The 25015-nt window shown below is 49.6% G+C and overlaps 1 long non-coding RNA gene across 1 annotated transcript in view; it reads right to left on the bottom strand.

The window, feature by feature from the left end:
- The window catches only part of LOC132654912 (uncharacterized), a 55071-nt gene extending 44149 nt beyond the window's left edge, over nt 1-10922 (bottom strand). Inside the window, exon 1 of the long non-coding RNA XR_009592513.1 lies at nt 10811-10922. This is a non-coding gene — a long non-coding RNA (uncharacterized LOC132654912). The remainder of the gene's footprint in view (nt 1-10810) is intronic.
- Between the last annotated feature and the right edge of the window lie 14093 nt (nt 10923-25015).

Below are 25015 nucleotides of genomic sequence, written 5' to 3'. Positions count from 1 at the left end.
GCATCCTTCCCAGCTTAATCACAGAGACACTCCACGGGAAGGAACAGGCTCCATCATGGTGAGGAGTTTAGAGACAGGAAGCTTGAGGCTCCCACGGGCTGGGGCTCAACCCAGCCTGGAAGGCTCAGATGTGGGGCAGCTAGACGGCTGAAGACAGAAGATGTTTGCCTTCCAAAACAAACCACAACTCATGCTCACTCACACATACAGAGTCACTACCCAAACCCTGTCTGGGAAGCAAAACTTACATCCGACAAAGAAGGGACAATTTAGACCAGGGATGGACAATGACTAAGAAACAACAGACACCATCCTTTGAGTCAGAGTAGCACAGGAACTGAGAAGTGACTGTGGCCCCCGCTCTTTGCTGGCACTGATCAGAGTTACAGGAGAACGTGGACATCAGGGGTTGGCACACCCACCAAGCGTGAAGAAGTGCCCCACAGGCTTCCTGCCAGTCCCATCTTCTGGCCAACCTGTCCCTCATTCTCCCCAAAGTGTTACCCCTTCCGCCATCCACAACCCCCAGGCTTAAGGGCTTACCCTGGGCAATGACCTTCCTGATCTATGGGCAGGTAGCAAACACAGACTTCACAGGCTAAAGGGTCTCCTTTGCTACCCTACCCCTCAGTTCTACTGCAGCCACAGACAATATGTAAATTTGTAAGAATAGCTGTTTCAATAAAACTTTATTTATGAACACCAAACGTGAGTTTCGTGTAACTTATACATGCTGTGAAATATTATTCTTTTGATTATTCATTCCCCAACCATTTGCCATGTAAAAACAGGTTGGCAGGCAGAATTTAACCCAGGCAAGTGCCAGCTCTTCATGTAGCCAAGGCATAATATTATGAGTCATGACTACCTAGTACTGGAGCTAAAATATCAACCTTCCCCAAGGTAAATGTCATATTAGAGCATCAAGGGTCCATTTTATCCCAAAACTAGCCAAAACTCAAAGAACAACTGACCATGGGATGTCCAACTCCAACTGACACATAAGGCTCAGGGAACATGGTAGAAGAGGAGAAAAATTGAAAGAACTAGAAAACCAGACTGTCTTCTGTGACGTCTTCTGTATAGGACAGAGATGCACCCATGAGATTCTAATACGATCACCTAAGACCCACAATGATCGTACAAGTTGAGTGTGATAAAGGCCACGACCAAATGCAACCTGGGAAGATAAAGGGGCTTATTTCTTCTTATGTCTTACTGTCCTTCACAATGGGAAGTCAGAATAGGAACTCAACAGGAATATGGAGTTGAGGCCATGGAGGAGTGCTGCTTACTGGCTTGCTCCCCAGGACTTGCTCAGCCTGCTTTCTTACACACCCCAGAACCACCTGTGCAGGGCTGGCACTGCCCACAGTGGGCTGGGCCCTCCCAGTATCAATCATTAATCAAGAAAACACCACACAGATTTGCCCACCAAACAATCTGATGGATACATTTTCTCCACTGAGATTACTTCTTCGACAGTGACCCTAGCTTGTATCAAGTTGACAGAAAACTAGCCAGCTCAGCCCCACCCTAGATAAAAGGCCTCAGGCCATTAATGGCTGTTCAGAGAAGGAGATCCAGTCCCAGGTGGTCAGCCCTAACCACAAACACATATGAGCAACATTAAATAAACTTAGCTGAGTGTATTTATATATAAAATACAATTACAGTAATAATGATGATAAGAGGACCAAGCCTTCCTGTAACTATGCATAACAGCCTGAGAGATGAATAGCCAATAGTGATGTTGAAAAGCTCCCCAGACTGGTAACAATAATAAAGTAAAAGAGGTCATGAATTTGCAAGGGAATTGGGGTGCGGACACAGGAGGAGTTGGAGGTGGGAAGAGGGGAAGGTGAGAATGACACAAACTCATGTATGAAATTCTCAAAAAAATATATATATACATAATAAAATCTATATTTAAAAGTTCACTTTCCCCCGTTGCCAGCTTTAAGCAGCTTCCTACAAGTCTGTACAAATCCTCTACGCTGGAAGCAGGTCAAACATCCAGAAGAGACATTCTAGAGCTGACGGTTGGCAGCGAGACCTCTAAGGAATTGTGGAAGGACCAGTCCAAGCAGGAACAGAGACTATGTCAAAAGGACACGGACTCCATGCCACTGAGCCCACGGTGGGCCTTTGACACACTGCAAGCCAAGCCAGCAGCAACCAGGCCCTGCCTCCCCGAGAGCTTCTCGCCTGACTCCAGAATGCCTGAGAAATCCTCTCTCCTGCCTGGCTTTTCGGGAGACCACAGCTTGAACTGTGTGGGGGCCGGAAAGAACCGTTTTCTGTTTGGTGTTTAGGATGCGGTGCAGGGGTGAGGGCGCAGAGCAATAGACGCAAACGCAGGCTACTAACACTCAGCCGCGGAGCGGAGACGGGGACCAACATCTGTCGGGAGGCAAATTTGCCGATCGTAACTCAGAACTTTACGTCTTCTGGGCAGCAAGACTCGTTCGCGTTCACGTGCAGCCTCTGAAAATTGTGTTGTTCCGTCTCCCCAGCCTGTGAAGGGCGCAGAACGCAATCTGCGCTTGCTTATTTTGTATCTAAGCAACTGTCAGATCGCATATCTACTAATAAGAAAGGGTATAATTATACCCTGATACTTTAATTAGCAGCAGATGCCAGTGTTTGTGAAGAAAACGTAAGATTTTTAGAGGCTGGGAAGCCCAATTATGTGCAGGCTTCAGGTGCCTGATGTGCGGCCTAATTCTTCCCGTAGGTCAGCAGGGGCGGAAGGAGAGGACTTTGCCAGCCTTGACTCCAAAAGGAGGAATAGGGGCTGATTTTCATGGGATTTTCATAGCACTGCCTATGAGTGTGTGCCTGTGTTCTCCAACAACATCCCAGAAAACACGGTAACACCTTCTCTTACTGATTCACCGCTCCTTTCCACCCACAGAACTTAAGCAAAAACCCAGAATGGGGAGAGCTGGGCCAGCCCACTGTAAATTGTGACTGGGTTGTAGTTTGAACAGCACCTTCCTGGGGTGTTTTCGAGTTTTTCTGTGGCAGAAGGTATATTTCCTCAGGCCAATAATAATAATAATTTTTAAAACCTTTAACTAGTTCGGTTTATTTTTCTCTCTCAGAACACAAGGCAAGTTACTATAATGAAAAAGAAACCTTCTTAAAGTCTCAAAGGCCTTGTTCTGAGGCCTTCGGGGAAGAACAAAAGTGATTAAGTATGTCCTTGGAGTCCCCAGGTCCCTGCTTACTCTTCTTCACCTGCAAAATCCCACTTGGGACTGAAAATAGCATCAGTTTTCTGTTTCTGTGTTTGTTTGTTTGTTTGTTTGTTTTGTTTTTTAGAGACAGGGTCTCTCTGTGTAGCCCTGGCTGTCCTGGAACTCTCTACAGACCAGGAGGACCTCCAACTCAGAGTTTCATGTGCCTCTGCCTCCTGGATGCGGGATTAAATGAAAGGGTCAGGGGAGGCTGAGGGTGTAGCCAAGTGGTGGAGTATTCACCTAGCACGGATGGAAGCTGCATCCCTGGCCCATATAAACGGGGTGTGGTGGCCGTACCTGTGACCCAGCACTGAGGAGGCAGAGAGAGACAAGGCAATCGGAAATTCAAGCTTGCCTTCAGCTACATAGCGTGTTGAGGTCAGCCTGGGCCACCTAAAACAAAGTAATTTTGAAAATTAAAAAAGTAGAAGGGAAAAAAGAAGAAGGAAAGGGGAAGAGAATTTAAGAGAGAAGGAAGAGAAAGGAAGGGATGGGAGAGAGGAGGAGGGAGGGGAGAGCAGCACACTGATTAACTTGTCCTTCACGCCCCACTGATCCTCAGTCCTCGGCACAGAGGCCAGCATGCACCTGCTTGCCTTAGCTTTGCTAAAACGAGCACACTGGGTCTCTCTGGGTTTCCAAAGAGATGGCTAAGACATGTTCTCACACCCACCCTGCCATCCACAACCCTACTGCCAACAGACCTGCAGACGTCTGCAGCTCTGGCAATCTGGACAAGCCTCAGTTTCGGTTAAAGACAACAGTCCCTTGAAAAAAACCAGACCCTAAACTTGAACACCGAAGTCTCTAAAAACAGTGTCCCCATCCATCCATCTGTCGTGACCCCAGGTTATCCCAGATAGCACTGACACCAAAAAGGCAGGAAATTGTTCTGTTTTTTTAATGGGTTCCCAAATAAGTGTTCAAACTCTTATCTCCACTGACCAAATAGACCTTTCTGAACCAGTCACCGTAAGTTAAAGAGACCAGGTTTGGAGGCTGGAGAGGTGGCTTAGCAGTTAAGAACACTGGCTGCTCCTCCAGAGGACCAGGGTTTGTTTCCTAGCACCACAGGGTGGCTAAAATCCAGGGGAACCTGAGGCCCTCTTCTGGACTCCATGGGAACTGCACATGTGTGGTGTATACACACACACACACACACACACACACACACACACACACACACACACACACAAATGCAGGCAAAGGGGCCACACACTGACTCCCCAGCTCTCGGGGCTGATGAAGCCTTCTTTTGCCTTCTGTTGGAAGCCAAGTCCCTAGATGGCTTCGCTTCTAATGTGGCTGGTACTGGGTGCCCAAAAAGAATGAAGAATGGAGAGTCTTGAAAACCTGCACATTCTTTTCTCAATCTGGTCAGCCGAACAGGTGGACATGGCAGGGCTCGGGGGCTGTACACTGAAAACTCTCCCTCTAGTCTTTCAGGGGCAAAGGCAGCAGCAGTCAGCATCTAAGAGGTGTGCAGGCACATCCCGCGGGCCCAGCGCATGGTGAGAGAAGATGTTCTCTTTCCTGCAGCCTGGGCTTTGACGCGCTGCTGCTGCAAACTGTCTGCTGCTGGCTCCTCTGACCTCCGGGAGCAGAACCAAGTGGATTGGGAACTTTTTACCCACACTTAATTCTCTGCAGCTTCTCCATTCCCAGCAGCTGCCATCCCTCCCCTGTGAGGAGACAGTGTGTGTTTAACATAGCTAGAGGCAAAAGAAAAGGAGAAGGAAAGAAAGAAAAGAAGCAATTACAAATGCCCAAATTTCTCAGTCCACAAAACAGCCTTCTGAGACTTGCTGGTGTTGTCTCAGTTGCTTTTATATCACCCCAACAATCTCCTTTCATGGCCCAGCTGTGCTCAGCTGCGCCCCACCCCGCGCCCCTGATTTTTTGTCTTACCCCCAGACAGCAATAGCACCAACGGCAAAGCAAACTTTCTTCCAATGTCCTTCTACTGCCATCTAGTGTCCACATGCTGTCATGACCACTGACTCCAGGAGGTGCGGAAAAGCATTGCTGTGAGCTGCTCTAAGTATTCGTTGCCCTGGAAATAAATACTAGGGGTAGGTTTGGCTCTGTCCATCCTCGCAGAGAAATTCCTATTTCTGACCCTGAGACGCACGAGCATGAAGCATTTTGCTGTGTCATCCATTCCCAGCACCAGCTAGCCTCCAGCCTTTCCCTTCGGAGCGAGCCTCTACAGCTGTTCTGGAATTTTCAGATGCATTCTGACCACAAGAAGATCTCGTTAAAATGCATATTCTATAGCACAATGGTAGAATTCTTGCTGCCCTGCATGTAAGACCCAAGGTTTGATCCCCAACACACACCAAAATAAAAAAAGGAAGAAGGAAATCAAAATGTAGATTCAGAGCTGACAAAGAGCTTGCCTTGAAGCAGGAGGAGCTGAGTTTGAGTCCCAGAACCAGCATTAAAAAAAAAAAAAAAAAAGAATCTAGGCATAGTGGCACACACTTGTTCCGTCCCATGTGAAGATGGGGACAGCAAATCCCTGAGGCTCGCTGAGCAGCCAGCCTAGCCAGCTTGCAAATGCCCAGCCAGTAAGAGACTGTGTCTCAAAACTGCAAGGTGAATGGGACCTGAGGAATGGCAGCTGAGGTTGTCCCCCGTGACCCTCACATGCACGCACGCGCGCACACACACACACACACACACACACACACACACATAAACCTTCAGGGAGGCATACCCCCCCCCCGAAATAACTCATTCATCGAGGTGCCGATTCTGATGCAGCAGTCAGGACTGCCAGGCTCTGCAAGCTGAGATGCAGAGCATGTTTGAGCAAAGAGCTACAAGTGCAGCTAAGGATGCAGGAACCTCAGCTCGGACTCTGAACAGCACAGGGTTCAGCAGACTCCGCAGGACAAAAGGATCACAGCCTGCTCGGGCCAGCAAGCCTCGCAGCCAGGAGCTTAAGAGCAGTTTGAGCTTGGAGGCTGGCATCTGACTGCCACTTACACTGTGACCTTGAGGAAGACACTGAATGCCCTGGATCCTTTTTCTCCTCTGTAAGATGCGGGCAACCTTATGACCCACTGAAACAGAATGCATTGGACAGCCTCGTGAGTACACTGAGCTGTCACCTTTGAGTCATGGAAAAGCACCAGCCCCCTCCCTCCCCCACTGCTCTGCTCTTGACTATGCATTCATTCTATAAGATGATGGTTGTTAGAAGACAGGGGTGCTTTCAAGACCAGAAGCCTGCTGGAAAACTAGTCAGCCCTAGCCCTTCGAGCTTTGCTCCCTCAGGTGGCACTTCTTCCAGAACGGGAAGGGACAATCCTACCCAGGTCCCAAGCTGAGATCCCAATTTGCTGACAGTGTGAGGAACTGGGAGGTCAGGAATTATTTCATTTATTTTGACTACTGTATTAGAGTCCCCATCTGAGCAATGTAAATCACTGTATCTGAGTCTTAGAGTCACTTAGGAGCCTCTGGGCTCCAAAGCGTGTGGGTAACCCCACCATTCTGCCTCTGCCATCAGCAGCACAGGCAGTTTGTCTCATAGGCTCAGGCTGGCTCCACTCCACACCAGCCACCCACCATCTTCAGGAGTCATCCCACCAACCTTGCGTCACCAGTTTGCAATTTGCATCTCCACTGCAAAAGGCTGTCACTTCTCCTCGCCACAGGAACTCCACCCCTGCCATGTGGCACTAAGCCTCAGCTGCCATCCACAACTCTCCCGTGCCTTCAAAACTAGTGCCATGTTGGAGACTCTTACGTATTACCAAGTTTGGCTACCAACTTGAGACGCAGCCTTGGCCTCCTCTCCAGACCACAGCATGAGTGCGAGGACTCTGGGTGAATAACCCCCTGGAGATTTTCTTTCAGGGATGCTGAGCTCTCTTTAATCACAACTGATTCCTCAGTCCAAGCTGACCAAAACTCACAAAGAGAGAAAATCCCAACCATTCGATTTGACCAGTGAAGGGTCAGGAGCCAGATGCTGGGGTGAAAACCTGCCAGCTCGGAAAGGCAGAGAAAGCACCCAGCTGACCTTCCTTCTCAGCAGATGTCACAGAAGGAAAAGGCCTTTCTACTCAGCTCACCCAACAGCACGGAGAGAAAAAGGCCAAAATCTAAAAACCAAAGAGCTAAAGAGTTCTTTCTTCTTCTCCACACTGTCTTAAATACCCTTCAACTCAAAGTCCCTCCTTTCTGTCAAATCCCCATCAGCTGGTTTCTTGCTTTGCCTCTTGACATAGGGTTAACTTTATGAAATCCTGTGTGCTGAAAGCTTTCAGATTAAAAGTGTGTGTTAGGGCTGAGCCACACCAAACCAAAGACAGGTTCTTAAAGTTCACAATCTCAGGGTTCACATGGGATCAAATATCCTGCAACGATTCTTAATTCAAAATGTCACAAGAAGTGGCCCCCAATGGAGGCTTTTCGGGACCCTCAGACTTCCTCTGAAACTTGCCAAGCCAGGCCTCCATTATTTTCACTGAGCTCAGCGTTACCTTCCAAGTCCCCACAACAGCTCCTCGGGCTCTGCGCACTCCATGGATTTTCCAGCCCAAAGCAACAAAATCTCTGACTTTCTTCCCACTACATAACTCAAAACCTAAAAGCTACACAGTCAGGCTTATCGCTGCTTACATCCACCGCACTCTCTGCCGACAATTTTCGCCTTAGTTTGATTGCTTTTGCTGTGCTGAAACACTGACCAGAACCAACTTGGAGGGGTGGTAATTTCAACTCACAGGTTAGTCCATCACTGAGGGAAATCAAGGCAGGAGCCCGGAAGGAGGAAAGAACGCCGCTTCCTGGTTTGCTCAGCCTGCTTATACAATCCAAGACTACCTGCCTAGGGATGGCACCGCCCACCGTGGCCTGGGCCCTCCCACAGCAAACGTTAGCCAAGAAAATGGCCCACAGACCGCACACAGGCCAATTCAGTGGAGGCAATTCCTCAGCTGAGGCGCCTGCTTCCCAGGTGATTCCGCTTTGTGTCAAAGTAACAAAAAGTACCCATAGAGGGGTGTTGCTGCTGAGGCGGCAACAGTCCGGCAGTCAATCTTCAGGCCCTACCCAGCTCCTACAATCTTTTATTCCTTCCTGCCCACGGACATCTCAATTTATCCTCTCACACAAAGGAAAATGATTGCAAGGTCCTACCCTCTTTCTCCGTGAAGAGAAAAGAAAAATAATATTGTTTTCCTGCACAAGGAGATTTGTCAGAAATGCCTAGAAGGCAAAATTAAATCTGAGATCAATCAAAACCTTGAGCAAAGAGGTGAGCCAGACCTCAGGGCCCAGGCTACACAGACCCCTGCCAGCCACTGCAAGACCAGGCCCTGGCAGGCGACCCAGCCCTCGGGAGGAGTGCTGGCCGCCCTTCCTGCCACAGGAGTTTTACATCTGATGATGCTCTCCCTTGGCCTGCTGATTCCGGTTTCCAGTGCACACTCCTGGCCCTCCCTTACCACCTGTCCTTCAGAGTGACATCAGGGCAGAGAACTAAGGACCCCCGTGCTGTGTGAGTCTGGCCTTTTTTTAAATTCTCTAAGGGTGGTCTCCATGACCCTCAAAACAGCGGTTAGCAGCCAGCATTGTGTCTTTCCCCGTCGTCCCAAGGATGAGTAAGGTTGTCTGAGGATTTTCTTTTTGTCCTTTTAAATTTAAGGAACTGCAGCCCAAAATGTCACAAATACAAAAATAACGTCTTTTGACACTCCGCAGCTTAAAAACACTTCCTGGGGTGAGGTCTATGTTCTGTTTCTCCGCATCCACTTGGCTGGTGCCTCTCTCTCTCTTTCTCTCTATCTCTCCCCCTCCCTCCCTCCTTCCCTTTCTCCCTCCCTCCCTCTTCCCTATCTGGTTGATAAGGCATCACTGCTTTATCACCCTCTGTTTTTGCAGGCTTCCTGGTCTCCTGAGGTACTCTTCCCATCTCTGCCTCACTCTCACCTCCTCACAGTTGCCCTTCAGAGGCTGCTCAGAGCCCTAGCTCAGACGACACATACCCTACCGGGATCCCTGAGACACTGAGTCCCCAAGACACTGTCCCTGAGACACTGAGCCTTTCCCTCTGCTTTCAGACCTGCTTCATTGCTCTGTGGGCACCAGTTCTGTGGGACAGGGAGTGGAGTTGAGGTTCCAGGGACTCACTGAGGCTCACTCCCAGTGTCATCGGCTACAACCACAACGATGGGGACAGAGTCATTGCTACCTCACCTAGGCAAGGAGCAGTATGACAAAGTGTCTGGGGACCAAGGAGGGGGGCTGATGGCAAAAGACACGCCAAAGGGCAACACCAAACAGGTGATAGCTCCAGTTGTCTTTCTCAAAACACCTGGCCATGTCGCCTCTCTGTTCCTAACATACAGGACAGCTGCCCTCACATAAGGAAAGGGGCTTTCCCCCAGCACAGAGGTTCGGTCCTGAGCAGACATGTCTCGCTCCAGTGTTGAGTGTCCCAGGGCCTCTGTGTCCTCACTGGGGAGTCGGGTAATAAGTCACGGCGTTTCTCAAGCTCGCAGCAGACAGTGACCACAGACACGAGGCGCCATTGTCTCTTGGCTTCTGTTCAAAATGCCTTCCCATCCGTGGTGCTGCACACCTTCAACCCCAGCACTTGGGAGGCAGAGGCAGCTGGGTCTCTGCAAACTCAAGGCCAGCCTCGTCTACACAGTGACACCCTGTCTCACAGTTGTTCCTCTTTCTATGACCTCTCCTGTCTCTCTATAGGAAAAATTGACTCTTGGACAATTGCTCCTAAGAAATTCTCTCATTCAATCAGTCAATCTACTCACAAAAGTTTTCTGAGCACCTACACTGTTCCAAGACCCTTTTCTAAGCTCCCGGCCTTAAAATCGAATGGGGCAGTCCCTGCTACCTAGCCAGCAGAACAGACAAATACCAGGCAAAACAGGCCACCTCAGAAATGTGGAGGAAGGACAGCCATCAGTTAGCAAGGAGAACCCATGTCCTCCCTGGAACCCTGGTCTCAGTCTGATCTCAGTCAAGCGCCCTGCCTTCCCGGGGCCCTCAGGGCACTCCTCCCATGAAAAGTGAGAGCTGGGAGCTGTCAGTATTAAGGTTTGTGAGTCTCCCAAGCCCTGTCCCACAAAATCCCGCCATCAAGAAAGTAGGAAGACTATGGAACTGGGGAGGTGTCGCCGCTTGCCCTACAATCATGAGGACCTGAGTCGGAGCCCCAGGATCTACACTCTTTCAAAGGCTGGGGGAAGACTTAATGGCAGACACTGAAAACCTCCTGCGGGAGAGGCTGCGATTGGCGGATCCCTGGGGCTGGCCAGCAAGCAAGCCACACCTACTTGGCAAGGTCCAGGCCAATCTGCATCAAACAAGAGGAACAGTGCCCCGGCTTTTCCTCTGGCTTCCCCATGCCCATGCACACACATGCACACATCCACAGACTGTATATATATATATGCCTGAATACAAAGATTCCCTCCAGGAAATCTTTATACTCTACCCAAACTCTCTTCCCTCTCATCTCAGACAAGCACACACACACACACACACACACACACCTCGGCACCCACATGGTAAGAGGAACTTACGCATCGCTCATCACCAGGCAGCCTACCCCCGTGCCCTCTCTTTGGTCATGGCTGAGAGCTCCTGCGGGGGTCCCCGGATGCACCTGGAATGAATTCAAGTCTCAGCCTAGTGTGGCACGCAGCTGCCGGAGTTAATAAGGAAGCCATGGCAGCTTCGGGAGGCAGTTCGGGATGTTGAGCTATTTATAGACACCTCAATATGCACAGCCGCTGCTTTACACTTTCCATTAACCCCGCTGAGGTTTGAACCGGCAGATTAATTTCCCAGCTCTCTGAGGAATGCTGGCCTTTATTAACTCCATTAGGACATTTTCTTCAGGGGTTCGATTCTCTGTGTATGGGGGGAAAAGAATCCCTCAACGTCTTAATAGGCCTGTTCAACATACCTTGTGCTTCTTACGTTCTGAAAATAATAATTCCAAAATCCAAACTATAAAAATTACTGACAATTTTCATAACAAACAAAACTCATGGCTGTAACATGCAATTAAAACAAAATGATCTACAAGCCACGCATAAGCATGGCTTCTCATGTCCTCACAAAAATGGTAACCTGTATGGCTTTGTAAGTATTTGCATAAACTAAAAAAAAAATAAAAGACTTCACATATAACCTGAGTTCAAGTCCCACCTCTGCCACCACTGAGTCTCTTTGGGCAGAGGTTGCCTTTGACATAGAGAAGAGAGGAGAACTCGGTTGAAGGATCTGCTCAGATATTTGAGATCAGAATTCTCCAAGTGACGATGCGGAGGGGCTGGGCACGTGGCTTGGTTGGTAGAGCGCATGCTAACGCGTCCAGTCAATCCCCTGCGCCACAGAACCGGACGTGGCAGTGCACACCCGCAATTCAAGCCTTCAGGAGGTCGGAGCAGGAAGGTCAGAAATTCAAGGTTATGGCCAACTGTGTTGCAAGTTCAAGACCAGCCTGGGCTACGTGACAGCCTTCATCAAACGTTTTAAAGATGATATTGCGGATCAGTTCCACCGTATGACGTAACAGTTGTTTCAGCAGGCCAGGGTTTCTGAATCCCATGTAGTGTTCCCTCCTCTCCCCACTCTGGGTCCTTCTGGGCGCTCCACGGGACACCGAAGGACCCCTGCAGCACAGGCTGGGGCTTCCTTAATGGAGCAAATTATAAACCTTCTGTAAGCCTCAAGCCTGGTTATTCTCATTGCCAGGTTCTCCCTTGTCATCCTAAGCACCACCTTAGGGTGTCCCGCCGTCATCAGCGGTTCTAGACCTATAGGGGAGGAGCCATCCTAACAGCCCAGGGCACCACCCTTGCAGTGACCACATGTGACATGGGTCTGCACCCCAGCGCACAGAGGCATTCGGCGACGGGCAAAGAAACAGAGGGGACCCCGATTCACGGGGGCAACAGTAGAAGTAGGAGACTGAAAAACGCGGCTCGGGGTCCCCCAGATGCAAGGAAATGAGCAGGCACATCTCCAAGCCCAGGGCAGAGACGTTCTCGGATGCGAGGTCCACCTCCCTCAGCGCATCAGTGCAGTGTGGGGACAGAGTGAGCCCTCTCACCGTCCTCTTGCGGGTGGCCAGCCCTGAGCATAAGTAGCCCCCAAAGCAGTGGACAGACAACTTTAAGTGCCATCCCAAGGCCCAGGACTTCAAGGTCACCGTACCTGAGTGGGGAAACGCCACTCGGCCTCCATCCCAAGGGCCTGGAACGCAGATGGCAGCTCCAAAATCTCTGAAAGTTGTGGAATTCCACTGGAGACATTTGAAGAGAGGAGAGACAGGGTGAAATCTACCTTTGTAAAAATAAAAATAATAATAATAATAATAATTCTGGCTGTTTGTGGGCAGTCCAACCAAACACCTGAGGACTGATTCCACATCCAAATTAAGCTGACATTGATCAACATAACTGTGCTACCTGTTTCTGAGATCTGCAGACTAGGGGAAGGGTGAGCATTAGCTAAAGTAGACACGCCCAGGGAAAGACAAAAGTCAGTGGACAAAGAACGTTCTGCAGGCCCAATGAACCCCAGGGGACTCTGAGCAGGGAGATCGGTCTTCCCCATCCTTGCCAGCAGCAGCAGCAGCCTACAGTGTAAGCAGAACCACCCTGCAGCTGCCACCAAAGGGACCAAGACAAGAACACGGCACAGCACCTGTCCCCTCGACAGGAAAAAGTATGGCTCTCCAGGAGTCTGACCTCCAAGAGGGTAATACAGAAGCCCTCAGACAGCAATGGGGTGTTATCCAGTGAGCCAGGCCGGCTCAGTGATGGCCTCACGGTCCTACACATGGCATGCTAGGCCCTTCTAGATCTGAGACCCCCTTTCTTCCTACTCCTCCTGATGCTGCCTCCCTCAGCCTGCACCTCACAAGCCTCTATCTAAGCAGCGTCTGGTTTTCTCATTCCTGAAGTAGGGGCAAAAGATCACAGACTTGAATTAACCAAGATGGTCCTCAGCCTGTGCTCAGCACAGAGTAGGCATGCAGGAACTGTGGAGTACCAGACTACGGTTCTGCTAACAGCGTCCTCAACATCCCTACCCACTTCAAAGCCTAGCACACGTGATCCCGGGCCTCAGCGGCTGCTTAACAGAAAACCTGGGCTAGGTCACTCAGCATTCCCGGGCCACAGTTCGGGTCTTTGTGAAATGAGACAGCAATGCTTCTTGCCTCTTGGGTCTGTTGTGAGAATTCAAAGGGACAAAGCAGAGAAAACAGAACACTCCCTGACTCTTTAGCCAAGCGCAGTATGGCAGCGTGGCTCTGTCACAACACCCAGTGCTGTTTTAGCACCCCTGTGGTTGTTTCATTTTAGACGCTCTTACCCGCCTGCCAAGGAGCCTATCCTGTTGGCTGTTCGAAGCCTTTTTTTTTTTTTAATGGAAACTTCCCTGATATCCACGTCAACTCAAGCCATCCACCCTCTTCCCTGGGGCCTCCCCTGCCCATGTCCTTCCTAGACAACATAAGAGGATTTCCCTGAAGAAGCCGAGGTCCCCAGGCCCAGAGCCTGCTCTGCGGAATGGCCTGCATCCACAGTCCTCAATGACCTGGCAAGAAGCGAGTTCTCACACCAGCTTACTATCCCTTCCTATAACAACGACAAAATGCTAAATGGCCCCTCTCTGCCCCACAAGGAAGGAAGGACATGCAGGGCCTGTGTGTCAGAAAACACCCCAGAAGGCTAAAGCGAAGGGTGGACCTGTGACCGTTCCTGTCACTTAGTGGCAAGCAGAATCTCTCCAGGCAGCCACCGTCCTGTATTGATGCCCTCAGGGCCTGGCACAGCAGCAGCTTCCTGTCCCCCACTCAAGTGGCTGAAATCTCTTTTAGGCCAGTAATTCAGAGTTCTGGTATCACAGACCCTGGGGGGAGTTTCTATGTCTCAGCTACATCTGCTGAATAACAGAGAAAACAAGCCAGAAAGAGACTCAAAGGCATCACCACACACACACACACACACACACACACACACACACACACACACAAAAGGAATGGGGGGGAAATCAGCAAAGTGCTGGTCCTAAGTCTTGAGAACCTGAGTTATGAGTCGTTACCGTGGAAAGGCGGCGGGGCATGGTCAAACACCCCTGCTAACCTAGCGCTAGGGAGGCAGAGGAAGGTGGGACTCTAGAGTTTGATGGTCAGGCAGACTAACCAATCAGTAAGCTCTAGATTCGGTGAGAAACCCTATCTCAAAAGACATGGTAGAGAGAAAGCATGGAAGACACGTGAGGTTGATGTCTGACCTCCACTGGCTTACACATACTTATGAATGTACACACACACACACACACCAAGAAAAAAAAAATCTTACACAGGTGCTGGAGATATAACTTTGCCGACAGAACATGCCCTGTTTGCATGTTGTGGTCAGATCACCTTCTAGTCCACGGATGGCTTATTTTGGCCTGATGTCAAGATCTGACTCCAGCCACATACAGGACTCCTGTGATACTGTGGAGGCAAACGCTACCTAGGGGTACAGTGGCTAGGGGTACAGCCTAGTGGCAAAGCACTTACCCTGCAATCAGAGGCCTTGGGTTCAGTCTCCAACACTGAGGAGGTAAAAGAGAGTTCCTTTTGGATCCTTGATATGATAGATATAGCCTCAAGTGGAAGTTGCTGTCACTTTTTTTTTTTAAGACAGGGTCTCTCATTGCGGTCCTGGCTCGCCTGGATCTGGCTATGTACACCAGGCTAGCCTCCAACTCACAGAGCTCTACTTTACTCCGCTTCCTGAGTGCTGGGATTAAAGACATGGACTGCCTGAAAACAGCCAGAGAAGTGGCATGGGTATTCGCACAAGGGAAGGTCTGGAGGTGCTGAGAGGGAAGGCCCTCGAAGCGTGCCGTGTGGCCTCTGGGCCCCAGCCTGAAGGGTGCGACAGGATCATGCACTGTGTGGTAGGGATCCCTTCAGCTTCCGTGACTACCGGGGCTATCGGCTCTCCAGGGAAGATGGCAGCCTCCCCGGCACACATGGCTCTTCAAAGGTGGGATACACAAGGAGGGGTGTGGTTCCGTATCCAATATTCCAGTCAGTAAACATTGGTCAGTCAGGTGCTCTGAGCACTTTGGAGTGCTCAGGACTCGAAGGCTCCTTGCTTGAACCGATGGCCCTGCCTGACACCTTGGCCCCGAACCCCCAACCCCACCCACCCTCCCTTCTGCAGTCCTGACCAACTGTGTCCACCGCCTCCTGGAATACTCAACGCCACCTAGCTGGCCAGAAAACCCCTGCTTGTCCTTCAAAGCCCAGATCCCAGAGATTTTGGTAAAGCGGGAGGGGAGATGTTTCATTCGGTAGCCAACCTGGCTGCTCCCTGTAAACAGTGATGTGCCCAAGGTCCACAGCTATGTCGCAGGGTCAGTGTCGACTGAGAAGCCCAGCAAGACAAAAAGAAAACCACTCCATAACTGGAGAGAGAGGGAGGGAGGGAGAGAAGGAGGGAGGGATAAAAGGAGAGAGGGAAGGACAGGGGAGGGGCCAGGTTTCCTCTCCCTTGACTAAGGTGAGCCTCAGAAAGCTCCTGGTTCGCACCAGACCTACAGGTTAAATTAAGGAGTGTGAATAACCTAACCCACCAATTTGCTCCGCTTTGTGATATACTAACCCAGGATAGAACCCAAATCCATTGCGGTCAGCCCCCACCCGCAATCACATGCCCAAATTATTTCGTGAGCTCAGCCTGGCTTTCCTCAAACACTGTGCTTTCCTTTGGAGGAGGAGGTGTAAGACCTGGGGTCTCACAGCTCAGGAGTTCAATCGCGCCCTTCCCAGAAACTCCCTCAGACCAAGACTCCTTGCAAAAGCAAGAGGTTTATTAACCATTGTACAACGGGGTCACCCCTGCTGGTCAGCAAAGAGTGGCACCGGGAGACAAAGACCTTTAGGTTTTTAAAAGAAAAATTGCGGGAGATTTGAAGTTGCAGTTTTGGCAATTTAGGATTGGATGAGGAAGCTATAAAGTAAGATAATTGGTTAGTCTTAGGTGCTCAAGCTTGGCCAGTCCTGCCAAGTGTGGATGCAGCTGCAATTTAAGTGGGGGTGGTTAGCTCATCCTTGAAGATTAGGGCTGCGGGCTCTTGGCTGGAGGTCAAAAGCTACTCAGAAGAAGTCTAGGTTCATTGCTAAGAAACGCTATCTCAAGGACAAGGGTCTGGTCCTTCTTTTGCTGAGTGAAGGTCATTGCTTGCTTGCCCTTTTTTATATCTGTCCTCACGGATAGGGTCACATTCCTCTGTTCTCTGGAAAGGTACTAAGAGACTTTAGCTTAACCTGGACCTAAAACTCAAAACTATAGGCTTTAGAAGACATATAGGTTACAAAGTTAGTCTAACCCTTTCAGAGGCTAGGGGCCTAACCCAGACTCCAGCCCAGGCCTGGTGGCTGTGGGTGAGCTGTTGACCTCTGTTCCTGTCCCACCTCTCGAAGCAGCAGCTGGCACACAGCATCCTCTGTTCCTCCTCAGGACCACGCGCCCTCACTGTGGCACCCTGCAGTGCCCGACACTTGAGCGGATGTGCAACTCCCCTCTCCCCACGAGGCTCCCTTCCCTGGTGCCAGGGCTATTTCTTCCCAACAGCTGGAGTTCCCGCACCTAACCCAGACAGGCACAGAGCAGGCCACACCAGGAGTCCATTGAGACATCACAAGGCAAAGGCTCCAGTCAGGCCGCTGAGGATATCAGCCAAGCACCACTGCCTGCTCTGTAATTTCCCCTCCTTCCCAGCATCCCATGCGGAGCCCCCAGGACAGGAAGGGGAGGAAGTTGCTCTTACTCAGCACTTTGCATGGCTTCCTCTCTGGTTTTTTTGGGGTTTTTTGTTGTTGTGTTGTTTTGTTTTGTTTTTTTCATTTCTGCCTCATGTGCTGTTTTTAAATTTGCGAAGTTGCCATGACACTGTTCAACTTCTGAGACCACCTCTGAAGCTCCAGCATCTCCCCTGATGGCACTTGCCGGCACTTGCCTGTTTATTGCGAGCAGAGGACTGCAACCTCAGGCCCTTGATGGGAACACAAGTTAACGAGTGGGCAACAGCAAGCCCGTTCTTCACGGGGAAGAAAGGAAGAGTCCTAAGGCCTAAACACCTCCGTAAAACAACTGCAAACAGGCCGGGGGAGGCTGCTGGGAGCCTATGGCTTCTGTTTAACATGCACAATTGGCGTTTGAGGATGCTGCTTGCCTAGATGAATGGCTCTTGGAAGGCTACCTAGGCTCAGTGCTGTTCAGAGCTCACCTCCAACAATGCGCCATCTTCAAGGACAGGAACTGTGCTGAGCCCCTCTCTTCAAAGGCATTCGGGAAGAAACTGCAGCTTTTCTCACCAAGGAAAATGTGATCTTTTTTTTTTTTTTTTCTTCTCAGCTTTACCAACTATGAAGAAAAAAAGTGATGAAAAATAACAAAAATGTTTATGGTTCCTCTCTCTCTCTCTCTCTCTCTCTCTCTCTCTCTTTATCTTTCTTTTCTCCCTCCAAAATGGTTCCTGAGCTGGCAAGGGCAATACAAACAGCATTCACACTTAAAAGATGCATAGAAAAACTGCATGCCCCCCCTCTAGGTCCCCACTGTTCTGTGGGTCAGCCTGCACCTCAGTACCATCCTTGTCAGCAAGGAAACCAGGTCACCCATTGCAACAGGCCAAAGCTGCTCAGCCTGGCTCCCTGAAGAGAGAAAGAAACAGCTGTTCTTGGCATCACTCTTTTCATAGCAGAGGGAGAGGGGAATGTAACAAAACAGTCTTTTTCTCCAACAAAAATTAATCCCGCCAGCCCCAGAAAGGACTGTAAACCAGAAGCCATTTCACAATGGTTTAAGAAACATGAGACCTGGAGATGAACCTCAATTTTGTCACCTGTGAAGTGAGGTTCTTTACCTGACCCCACATCAAAGGCGTGTCGTAAGAAATATTTGAACGATATCTTCAAAATGCCTGCGGCTTCTCAGAAGGCAAAAAAATAGAGTGGAAGATGAAACTGTAAAATGAGGTGTGTGGGCGGACGAGCCGGCCCAGCCTTAGGAGCCCTTGCTGTTGCGAAGGACCGGGGTTTGTTTCCCAACACCCATATGGCTGCTCACAGCTGTCCATAATTCCAGTTCCAGGAGATCTAGCACCTTCCCCGGGTACTGGGAATGCATGCACTTTGACTCGGGCAAAATATCCACAGACGTAAAATAAATATTTTCAGTTTTTTTGATAAATGCATCGGGGATACAGAGATGACTCAGTGGCTAAAGCACTTTCCACACAAGCATGAACACTGGTGTTTGGATCCCCCCAAAACCCACATAAATGCGGGGAAGAGTGTGGCAATCTGCCTGGAAGTCCACCCTGGAAGGCAGACACGGGATTCCCAGAGCAAGCTGGCTGCTGAGACTAGTCCTCTCAGTGAGCTCTGGGTTTGACTGAGAGACCCTGCCTCAGTGAGGAAGGAGAGAGATGAAGTCTTGACATCAACTTTGTGCCTCCACATACGGCCACCTGTACACGAACACACATGCACACACACGCACACACACCCACTGGCTAACACGTATACACACAAGAAAACAGAAAATTGAAAACAATTATTAATCTAACAGTTAACTTTAATAAACCGCTCATAAATGAATGAGACAAGCTATTAGGCAATGATCAGAGACCGGTTTAGCAGCCAGCACACCAGGACCTCCAAGAAGATAGTTGGGATCCTGAGGGACTGGGTCACATCAGTTCCTGAAGGTGACCTGTGCAGCTGGTCGCGGTCAGGATGGCCTCCCCAGGGCAGAGAGAAGGGTCATCTTACCTCGCCATGCTGCCAGTGTCCACCCCGCCACCTCTCACAGCTCCAGCAAGACTGCCCCATTCTCATTCCTCCACACACCAGGCCTCCTCACCCCCCCCTCCACCAACACCCCGCCGCCGTCCCGCCAACCACCACCTCCATCACCATGACTTAAACCGTGTCCCCCAAAGACACTCCAGTGTTAAGTGTCTGGTCCTTATCTGGTTCTGCTGTTTAGGGAGGCTCTGGGGAATGCGAGCTAAGGGAACAGCCTCAGAAGCGCTGCCTCGCCAGTGGCCCGGCGTTACAAAGCCAAACACCCGCAGACTGAGCCCTCTGAGCCTTCAAGTGAAGCGATCCCAACCCTGGAGTTATCCCACCCTCCCCAGCCTCTCATCTTTCAGTATGCTTCATCCGCCCCCCGCCCCCGCAGTGGCACCAATGACTCCTCCATCTTCCTCCTGCTGTCTCCACCTTCATCCTCACCACAGCCCTCTCATCATAATCCCACCCCTACCCACCACTGCACTTCTGCCCACCCAGTCCTCACTCCATTCCTCTACCAGGTTGAAGAAACGGCACCCAGAGACACGAGATCCCTGCTCTATGCTGTCCTTCAAATTTATCATCAGAGAACCTTTAACAAGTTGGCTGAGACAAACAGCAGCCATGACCACGGCGCAACGCTGAGTGGCTGCAGTCCACCAGGGCCTATTGGGAACGTGTCACACGGACTCATAACTGCTGTGTTCAGAAAGCCGCTGTCATCTTACAGGCTGGACACTGAAACACAGAGACCCTAAGCGGCTAGCTTAAAGCTTGCTGTGAGTAACTGTCCGACAGGGACTCAGCATGGGCCCGGCAGCTCAAGGGCCCACTGTCAGCTCACAAACTAAGTCTTGGGCACCTTAGGTTCCCTGGGTTTAGGATGCCAGTGCCACCAAGTGAAGCAAGGCACAGTAGCAGCTCACACTCTTGGCTCCTGCTGGAAGGGCAAAGCTGTCTCCCACAGCCAGGCCCCATGCTGACTGTGTGCGCTGTGTATAGTGTGTTCTCTGCACGCTTCCTGGCACCTCGTGAAGTGATTCGTCAGGAACAGACGTACTCCTGTTTTATATGTGAGAAAGCTGAAGCTCAGAGAAGACGGTAAGTAGACATGTCTCTGAGGACTCACATGTCCCTGCACATACCAAACATTCTGAGAGGTCCTCTCCTGGGGCCCCAGCAGCTAGGGTGGAGTCTGGGAAGGCCAGCCTGCAATAGCTTCGTGAGCCAGTGAGTGAGTGACTGACTGACTGACTGACTGACTGACTGACTGAGAGGCAGAGTGAGTGAGTGAGTGAGTGAGTGACTGACTGACTGACTGAGAGGCAGAGTGAATGAGTGAGTGAGTGAGTGACTGACTGACTGACTGACTGACTGACTGAGAGGCAGAGTGAGTGAGTGAGTGAGTGAGTGAGTGAGTGAGTGACTGACTGACTGACTGACTGAGAGGCAGAGTGAATGAGTGAGTGAGTGACTGACTGACTGACTGAGAGGCAGAGTGAATGAGAGAATGAGTGACTGACTGACTGACTGAGAGGCAGAGTGAGTGAATGAGTGAGTGAGTGAGTGAGTGAGTGAGTGAGTGACTGACTGACTGACTGACTGACTGACTGAAACATGGCTCATAACTGATACCGGGGTGAGAAAAGGACACCCAAAAGGTCTTACGGGTCAGGGAACCAGGAGGCTGAGGAAACGTTCATTTCAGAACCCTCTGAACAGGCACCTTACACACTGACACACCAGACTGCTTTCTTCCAGCCTGACCTACTTCCGGCCGAGCAGGGTTTGCAGAACTGTTCTCCTGAACAAATGGTGCTGACTTGTAAAAGTGGCTGCTGCCCTTTGCAATTAGATGCTTTGAGACCTCTCCTCTGTGCCCTGCAATAAAGACAGTGACCTAAGTGCTGATGTGGCCAAAGGACAAGGGAGCATGTGAAATTGTTCCCATTAAAATCAGCCCTAGGGGCAAGCAGTAAAACCAAGCAGCAGGCCTGGCTGGGCCCTCAGGTCTTCAGCACAGGGTCACAGCCTCTGGCCACTTCAAATGTTCTCCAAACTTTCCTTCAGACTCGCCTGGCCCACAACACACACACACACACACACCTCACAAATGCTGAATAAACAAAAAACCTACAGCTGTGTGCCTATCTTGATTGGTCCTATCCATAGCAAAACAGCAAAAGAAGTACCTTCTCTGTTCTGCAAGGTTTGAGATGGGCGAAGAGGCGGGGCCAGGGGTGGGCAGACACAGGCCGTGAGCACTAACTCTCCTGTTCTCACCAACCCTGGGGAATTCACTCTTTCATCTCTCCTTCCTGGATTCACAAGACAATGACTCTTCAGCCCCCGGTGGGAGCCGCCACGGAGCCTCCTCACGGGGCTCCGACCACACTGTGACCTCTGAGGAAAACTTGAACCAATTTCAGCACAAGAGCCAAGAGGCAAGAATAAAATCCCTGCCGCAGTGACTTAAAACATGACTTGTGGGATGCCCCCACCGTGTGGTTAGCTGTGGAACTGCCTTTCCTATTCCACACCCAACAGACTGGTGTCCCGTGGTCTCCGGATGCGAGCCGTGGCACATGTGCTCACATGTGGGGGCCACAGCCATCTGTAAGTCCAGTCCCAGGAAATCTGACATGGTCTTCTAGCCTTCTTGGGTACTGGAGGCACTTGGTGCACAGACTTACATATAGATATGACACCCGTGCACATAAAACAAAAATAAATTTTAAAAAATAATAAAATGGAGAACAAGGAGAGAAATGCCCAGCATTGACCTCTGACCTGCACAAAAGCACAAGGCAAATGTACTCGACTACCATCGTGCTGGCTAGTTTTGTGTCAACTTGACACAAGCTATAATCATCTATCTGAGAGAAGAGAGCCTCAACTGAGAAAAAGCCTCCATAAGATCATGCTGTAGGCAGACCGGTGGGGCATTAGAGATTGATGGGAGGGCCCAGGGCCCAGCCCATTGTGGTGGTGCCATCCCTGGGCTGGTGGTCCTGGGTTCTATTAGAAAGCAGGCTGAGCAAGCTGTGTGGGGCGAGCCAGCGAGCCGCACCCTTCCACAGCCTCTGCATCAGCTCCAGCCTCCAGGTTCCTGCCCTGCTTGAGTTCCTGTCCTGACTTCCTTCAGTGATGGACAGTAATGTAGAGAAGCATAAGCCAGATAAACCCTCTCCCCAAGTTGCTTTGGTCATGGTGTTACATCACAGCACTGGTGACCCTGACTGAGACACACATTCACCTACATAAGCCACACTGACACACCAAAAACATATAAAATCACATTCTAGGAAAAGAAAAAAAATGTGTCTAGACTTTTAAGCTCCACGCTGAAATGTAAAGAGCTTAAAAGTTTGTCACTCCTTTTGTTTTTTTATTTTTATGTGTAAGCTTTTTCCCCGTGTATATGCAAGTGTATTACATGTGTACAGTTCCCACAAAGGCCAGCAGAGGGCAGCAGATTCCGCTGGAACCGGAGGTACAGCCAGCCTTGAAGAGCCATCCTGTGGGTGTCAGGAACTGAACCCCCGTCTCTGCAAGAGGAGTACGCGCTCTTAACCACTGAGCTGTCTCTCCAGCAACAGGTCGCTTCATTCTTACAAGGAACAGGAGAGGCAAACTGAAAGCCAACAACTCTTTGTAGCTCCATCAGAGAACGGAGGTCCCCGGGCAACAGTCGTAGAAGTGCACGAAGGGTGTACAGATCCGCTTACTGTGAGCCTATGCCCCGGGAGGCGGGGTCAAGAAGGGAAACAAATCACGAATAAACTGCTGAAGGCCTGGTGTGGGCTGACCTAAGAGTAAAGCTTCGTGCTGCTCAGTCCTAGCCCCCTACACACACACACACACACACACACACACACACACACACACACACACCCATACGGGCAAGCATTAGGGAACGCCATCACCACAAACTTTAAATAAGTAATTACGATGCTGAGAGTTCTGGTAGGAAAAAAATGGACGTTGTGCAAGAACGTACACAGGATGTACACAGATTGGAATCCTGCGAATACAAAAGGAAAGGCTGGAAACCAAGAGCCACGTAAGAGAGACGGAGAGACCTTGGTTGGACTCTCCAGAAGACAGAAACCTGGGCTGAGAAACACAGCTCAGTGGTGGAATACTGAGACCCAGGGTTCAATTCCTAGCACCACCCAAAGGAAACACACACACACACACACACACACACACACACACACAAGTAGACTGAACACAGACTGGGGGTGGGATGTACCCTAAACAAACTTGGCAACCTTGAAAATACATCAGAAATTTCCCAAGTGGAAATGAAAAAAGAAAAAAGAATGAAGAACTGGAACAGAATATCTACAGACTGTGAGGTAGCTGAGACCACAGGCATAGTGAGAGCACCAGGTCAAGAAAGAGAAAAGAGCAGAAGAAATAGCATGTGCAGCCATGTAAAGTTCCAACACTGGAGAAGGGGGTCAGCACTGAGCAAGAGGATCGGGAGTTCAAGGCCAGCCTGGGCAAAATAATTACACAAAACCCTGTCTCTGCCAGGGCAGTACACTGGAAAGTTCTGCAAAGACAGGAACACAGATGAGGAACTCAGGTGAAGGCCTACACCTCAGTAAATTGTATTCAGACTGTAGAAAACCCAGGAGATCTTCAAAGTCAGAGGTGAGCTCATTTTACCCACGCTTCAACACGAAGTCACTGGAACTCTTTACACAACTGTTCAGGCAAGGAGAGAATGCAGTGAGATATTTCATGTTGAAGAGACAACCCCAGCCTGAAATTCTTCATTTGGCAAAAAACTGTTTCAACTGTCAGTGATGATTTAAATGTAAAACACTAGCCTATAAACTCCTAGGGTGCAGGAAGAGGAAATCCGGTGACTCTGGATTTGACTTTTTGATAAAAGCATGATGGGGGAGAGGGCAAAGATCCATAATGAAGCTTGGTGATGTTTTTATTTCCAAGGTTTTTTATAATAAAGTTTAAAAATGTTTAACTTTGCTATCTATATTGTGTACTCTTATAATATACTCATTTTAAAATAAAATATTTGAAATTTGAAGAAGGTTAACAAAAGAATAAAGCAAGCTACCAAATTGGGGGGGATGCAAAATACATCTGATAAACTATATCCAGATTATACACAGAATCCTTAAAACTCAGAGTAAAATAACTTACTGTTTAAAAAAGAAAAAGTAAGACCAGGGACAAACAGGTGGCTCCGCAGTTAAGAGCACCAGCTGCTCTTGCACAGGACTGGAGTTCAATTCCCAGGGCCTACACCATGGCTCAGAGCCTTTAACTCCAGCTCCAGATATGAGGCCTTCCTCTGGCCTCCAGGAACAATGGGCACACATGCGGGGCACATATGTACATGTAGGCAAAACATTCACACACAAAAACACAAAATCATCTTTTTAAAAATGGATAGTTTCCTGAAACATCGCTATATTAATAACGAGAGGACGACCAGCATCCTTGGTGAATTATGAATTCAAAGTAATGACTAACACCCAGGAAACAGATACTCAACACTGACAATGATGGGGGAAATGGGAACTATTACATATTGCTGGTGGGATAAATAGTAAACAGTAAATAGTAAACAGACTTTGGAAAATGAGTTTTTCTCAAAGCATGGAGTCAGCATGGATGCTTATCAACAGGTCACGTTTTATTCTGCCAAAAAGAATAACATCTACGAGAAACTAACATGGAGACCATCATCAAGCAAAGTAAGAGAAATATTCATGTTTTCTCTCATATGCAAAACCTAATTTAAAAAAACAAAACAACAACAACAAAAAATACAAGCGGGAGAAAGAAGGGTGACTACTAGACTCTCGGGCCTTGTTCCTGGAGGAAACACAAAAGGAGGTAACGGGAGGGCATGACCAAAGCCCGTGAT

The sequence above is a fragment of the Meriones unguiculatus genome, chromosome 6 (genome assembly GCF_030254825.1).
Source record: "Meriones unguiculatus strain TT.TT164.6M chromosome 6, Bangor_MerUng_6.1, whole genome shotgun sequence".
Taxonomy (NCBI): domain Eukaryota; kingdom Metazoa; phylum Chordata; class Mammalia; order Rodentia; family Muridae; genus Meriones; species Meriones unguiculatus.
This window is presented reverse-complemented; position numbering and strand designations above follow the sequence as displayed.